Here is a 5406-nt window from a genome sequence, read left to right on the forward strand (position 1 = left end):
GGTTTTTTTCATCTTTTTTTTTTTATTTTTTTTCATTTTATTTTTTTAGCTACTAAATTCTTAGTCGCTTAAAGTCTGCTTTTTTTTTTTAGCTACTAAATATTTAGTAGCCAAAAGTTTTTCTCTATTTTATTTTTATTTTTAGCTACCAAATATTTAGTAGCCAAAAGTTTTTCTCCATTTTATTTTTATTTTTATTTTTAGCTACCAAATATTTAGTAGCCAAAAGTTTTTTTCCATTTTATAAATAAATTTATCTATATACTGATAAAATTAGCAACCATTCCACAACACACACATTTCACTTTCAACCATAAAAAAAAATCATATTTAACATCAAATTAATATTTCCAAAAAAAATTCTATACAAATCAAGTATAATCCAATCTGAAAAATATAATTCCATACATAACAGAGAATTAAACAAAATTAATATCTAATTGTTAATTTGGCAAGAAACCAACTAACAAAAACACCAAAAACATAAAAAGTAAAATAAAATAAAATAAAAACTTGTGATGAAGCTAGCTGCAGTCCAACCCTCAAAGCAATTACTGAAGCAAAACCGAAAGCTGCATATTCACTGCAGTCCAACCGTTGCATTGCAATGACTGTCTCGGAACCAATGCAGTCGAGTCACCAGAGTTGATCCTCACCCTTTAGATTTCGATAAACTACGGCCCAAGAAAGCCTTGTCTACATATTCACACCAGAGGAATGTAAAAATCATAACTGCATACATGTCACCAAGTTGCCAAAATCTTTCCAATTGTTTTTTCCGTTAGGACCCTTTATTAAGCATCAAAAAATGGGAACAACAACAAAAACAACAACAATGCATTTTATTTTTCTCTAAACATTCATCGGTTATGGAAGCAATCACCATCCAAAATGTCTTCACGGCTGGCGTCACTGTCTATCCTCTAAACTCAAGGTGACTCTATACTTCTAACAAACTTCTTATAGCCTGTTATGAGAAAAAAGAACAAAAAAGAAAAAAATTAGCAACCTAACAAAGGAAATCAAGCTTCATTTTCTTGACACTGCCAAAAGTGACCACATTAAATATGATGATAAGCCTACTATTGAGATAGTTGAAAGCAAAAGGCCCCTGTGTAACATAGCAAGTAATATTGAGACAGTTTTTTTTTTTTTTTTTTGATCAAATATATGACAATCCATTTTATTCTCTGTTTGATTATATTAGGTATTTGTAGAAAGGCACAAAAGCTTTCAAAAGAAAACATCTTGTCAAATCATCATGTTCTTTCATAAATATTGAAGAAAAATGATGAACAATGTATCAAAACAGGGTAGAAAGATGATGAACTTACATCGTTCTTTAAAGTCTTGATGAAACAATCAAGAGTACTTTTATATGCAGAACAATCCCCCATCATTCTTGACTTAACCTACAGCATTTAATTATGTAGATTTGCATTGTTAAGCCACATGCAGATCAGACCCACTCTCAATCCAAGTATACTTTCAAGGAAGCAAAATTTGAGTAAACCTCACACTTAAGATTGTTAAGAAACAAAATAAAAATCTGTCTACTTATCTCAACAGCTAGGAAGAGTGATATGATCACCGTAAAAAATAAATAAATAAAAAAATGAAAGAGAAAGTAGATAAGACATCAATTGAAAAAATAGGGGAGAAAGTGGTCCATGCTTTCAAAGTTGATCCACCCTTTGATAGGAGCATGTGACCATACAGTCATATTAAAATGAAGGACATACATTGCATTCAACATACTAAAACATGTTGGCTTATTAAAAGAAGTGAAATAAGGATGCAACAAAAGAATGAAACATATTATGGCATTGTCTCACAATTCATAACACAACTAGTTGAGGACATGTTCCTCACAGATATCCACAGCTCTCCTTCCTGCCAGCCACTACTACTTGCTGATTTTCAGCTTCAATAAGGGCCATAAGGTTACCATGCATAACATGCATGACTTATGGATCCAAGATTTCAACTTGCGATTGTATTTCATGTAAATTATATAGGTCCTAAACCACAGATTTAAAGTGTATCAAAGACCCACATGCTTGTTTCTCTTTTTTTAATCATGACATATATTATCTCACTATAAAATTGCCAAAGCACAATTAGAAGGCATTCGAATTCTTTTTCTTGAAATTCTTACACTATGTTAGGTGCATGTGTATTTTATTTCTCACTGCATTATTCATGACAAAATCTAACACAGTAGAATGATGGCAGCGGATATAAGGAAAGGCTTACATAAGGAATTTCTTTCTCTTTCCCCTTCAAAAGCAGGACCTTTTTCTTCCCAGTATCAGTGCTTCCAGAAATTCCTGAAACAGAAACATCAAAGGTATACAAAATTACTGAAGGATAAATTGATGTAAGTTACTTATCAGTGAAACAAAAACAAAAATTGAAGAAACCAATGATACTCATTCTAGTGTAGTCATCACACAAATTTACAATGAACAGAAAATTATGCATTTTTAACAGGGGAACCGACTATTAATTTGCCTACTCAAAATATGTATATATATAGACGAGTATATCAAGTGATGAAAAGAGCATACCTGTTGGATGAACAGCGTGCAAAGCTCCTTAAAATTTTGAGATTTGTGCGATCTACCACAGAGTTCTAAAGTTGATATATACTAATTCTACAGAGCTATAGAACCTGAAACAAAATTCAAAATCAAAACAAACCCAAAAAAACTGATCAGTACTTGCAAAACAAACTCAAAATCAATTGTCGAAAAAATAAACAAATAAAAATTGAAATCGAAAAGGAAAGAAAAAAAAGAAATTAACCCATTTTGTAAGGGGGAAAATCGAAACATCGATAAAACATACAAACTGTGACAATCTTTTCGAAAATGAAAAACCAATAAAATAAAGTGGATAAAGATAATCAAATGCATCGAATTGAAAGGGAATAAATCGAAAGCTACCACGATGATAAAGGTTGATGTGTGTATACAGTATGTATGTATTGATTTTTAAGATCAAAAGTGAAAATCAAAAGGACCAATCAGATCTTTAAGATCCCCACAAGAAACCTCTGAATATTTTGAGAGAGAGAGAGAAAGCATACGCGAGACGGAGCATCAATGGAGCAGAGTTCATCTCAGCGATGAAGCCTCTGGATCTCACGGCGGTCGATCTGTGAAGATTGGCGGAGGAGGAGGAGGCGGTGGCGTGAGGAGGAGGTGCTTCGGTTTCCGTCGACGGCGAAGAAGAGCAGCAGTGAGAGAGGGAGGGGAGAGGAGTAGCGGAGATGGGGAGGGAGAGGGAGAGGGACGCCGAATGGAGAGAGAGAGAGAGAGAGAGAGAGGCGCAGATTATTTTAGGGTTTGGTTTGGTACAAAATATATATATATATATATATATCATTTTATACAATTGACGACTAAAGTACCTAATGGTCGCCAATTACTTATATGGTCCCTCAAATTTAAATTAGAAATGTCTCCCTCCAATTTTTTATTTTTTGGCGACTAAACCAATTTTTGGTCGCTGAAAATATGTTTTGGCGACTAAACTTTTGGTCGCCAAAAGATAAAAAATAAATTTTTAATTTTACGTTTGGCGACTAAATATTTTAGTAGCCAAAGCTCAATATACGCCGACCAAAATTTTTTTTTGTCGCCAATTCTAGTATTTTCAGCGACTAAATTAATTTTTAGTCGCCAATAATCAATATATCCCGACTAAAAAAATTTGGTAGCTAAATTTCATACTTTTGGCGACCAAAAAAAAGTTTTAGTCGCCAATTCCAAAACTTTTGGCGACTAAATTTGTTTTAGTCGCCAATTTTAGTCGCCAAAGGTGTATTTTGTTGTAGTGGCAATTCGGTCAAGCTCTTCCACTTGCAAGACTTTGGAACATATTTCCTTAAAGAAACAAGATAACTCAATTAGAGGTGAAGCGACTTTTTTTGGTAATGTTCCTCGTAATGCGATAGGGTGAAGTTGCTGCATCAAAATATGACCATCATGACTCTTCAAACCTATAATCTTACGCTGTCTAAGTTGGATACAACATGAAATATTTGAAGCATAACCATCTGGGACTTTTACCCCTTTCAAAACTTTCAAGAAGTCATCTTTCTCTTTTAAAATCATTGAGAAGCAAGCTAGAGGCAAATATGTCTTATTGGAACTGATCTTTTGTGGGTGAAGTTCACGTCTTATACCCATCTCTTGTAAGTCAAGACGCGCCTTTAAGTTATCCTTTGTCTTCCCATCTAAATTCAACAATGTTCCATATACATTATCAATCACATTTTTCTCTATATGCATCACATCAAGATTGTGACGCAATTTTTGATTTGCCCAATATGACAATGTAAAAAATATACTTTTTTTCTTCCATGGTTGTATCTCATCACCATCCGCTTGTTTCTTTCTTTTTTTGTTTTTTTCATTTGCCTTTGTCTTCCTAAATTTGTAATCAAGGCCTCCTGTTTGCATCATGATCTCAAAGCCAGATAGTATATCAGAAGCTAATTCTATTTCTTGTTTGCCATCAAATGATGCTCCATCTTTACGAAATCTATGATCTTTATCCAAGAAACACCTATGGCCCATAAAACAATATTTCCCTCCATGTTTTAACCATCGAGAATGAGTCTCATAATTACAAGAAGGACATGCAAGAGCACCCTTGGTATTCCAACCAGACAAATCACCATATGCGGGAAAGTCATTTATAGTCCACATTAGAGCTGCATGCATTTGAAAGTTCTCTTTGGAAGATATATCATAAGTTTGTACTCCAACATCCCATAATTCCTTCAATTCTTCAACTAAAGGCTGCATATACACAACTATGTCATTCGAAGGGGAGCTCGGACCAGGAATAAGTAATGATAGGATGAAAGAAGATCTTTTCATGCACATCCATGGAGGCAAATTATATGGGACCAATATGACCGGCCATATACTATAACTAGTACTCATATTCCCATAAGGGTTAAATCCATCTGCTGCCAACCCCAACCTAACATTGCGGGAGTCAAAGGAAAAATCTACATATTGAGAGTCGAATGTTTTCCAAGCCATATAATCGGCAGGATGCCTTATTATGCCATCATTTGTATGACCTTCAGCATGCCATTTCATAGAAGCAGCTGTTTTTGAAGACATGAACAACCTCTGCAATCGAGGCTTCAAGGGAAACCACCGTAAAACCTTTGCAACCTTTTTCTTTCTCTTTTTAAATGAAGTACTCATATTATGCTGCAAAGCATTCTCATTTGTTGCCCACCTTGAAGCACCACAATGACACACTTCATCATTTGCATGTTCTTTCCAAAATAACATACAAGCATGAATCTTTTCATAACCGAGACCTAAATCCTTAATAATCTTCTTGGCATCATAAGAGGCTTTCGGCAAATTTGCATCT

At 34.2% G+C, this 5406-nt stretch overlaps 1 long non-coding RNA gene across 1 annotated transcript; it reads right to left on the reverse strand.

The window, feature by feature from the left end:
* Window positions 1-1092: 1092 nt before the first annotated feature.
* LOC114282524 (uncharacterized) lies at window positions 1093-3178 on the reverse strand. The gene is made up of 4 exons (XR_014341234.1): window positions 3092-3178; window positions 2571-2674; window positions 2257-2330; window positions 1093-1412 (listed from the first exon to the last, which is right to left on the reverse strand). It is a non-coding gene; the product is annotated as an uncharacterized LOC114282524 (long non-coding RNA).
* Window positions 3179-5406: the final 2228 nt, after the last annotated feature.

The sequence above is a fragment of the Camellia sinensis genome, chromosome 9 (assembly GCF_055761805.1).
Source record: "Camellia sinensis isolate YWXY chromosome 9, ASM5576180v1, whole genome shotgun sequence".
In the NCBI taxonomy this organism is placed as follows: Eukaryota; Viridiplantae; Streptophyta; class Magnoliopsida; order Ericales; family Theaceae; genus Camellia; species Camellia sinensis.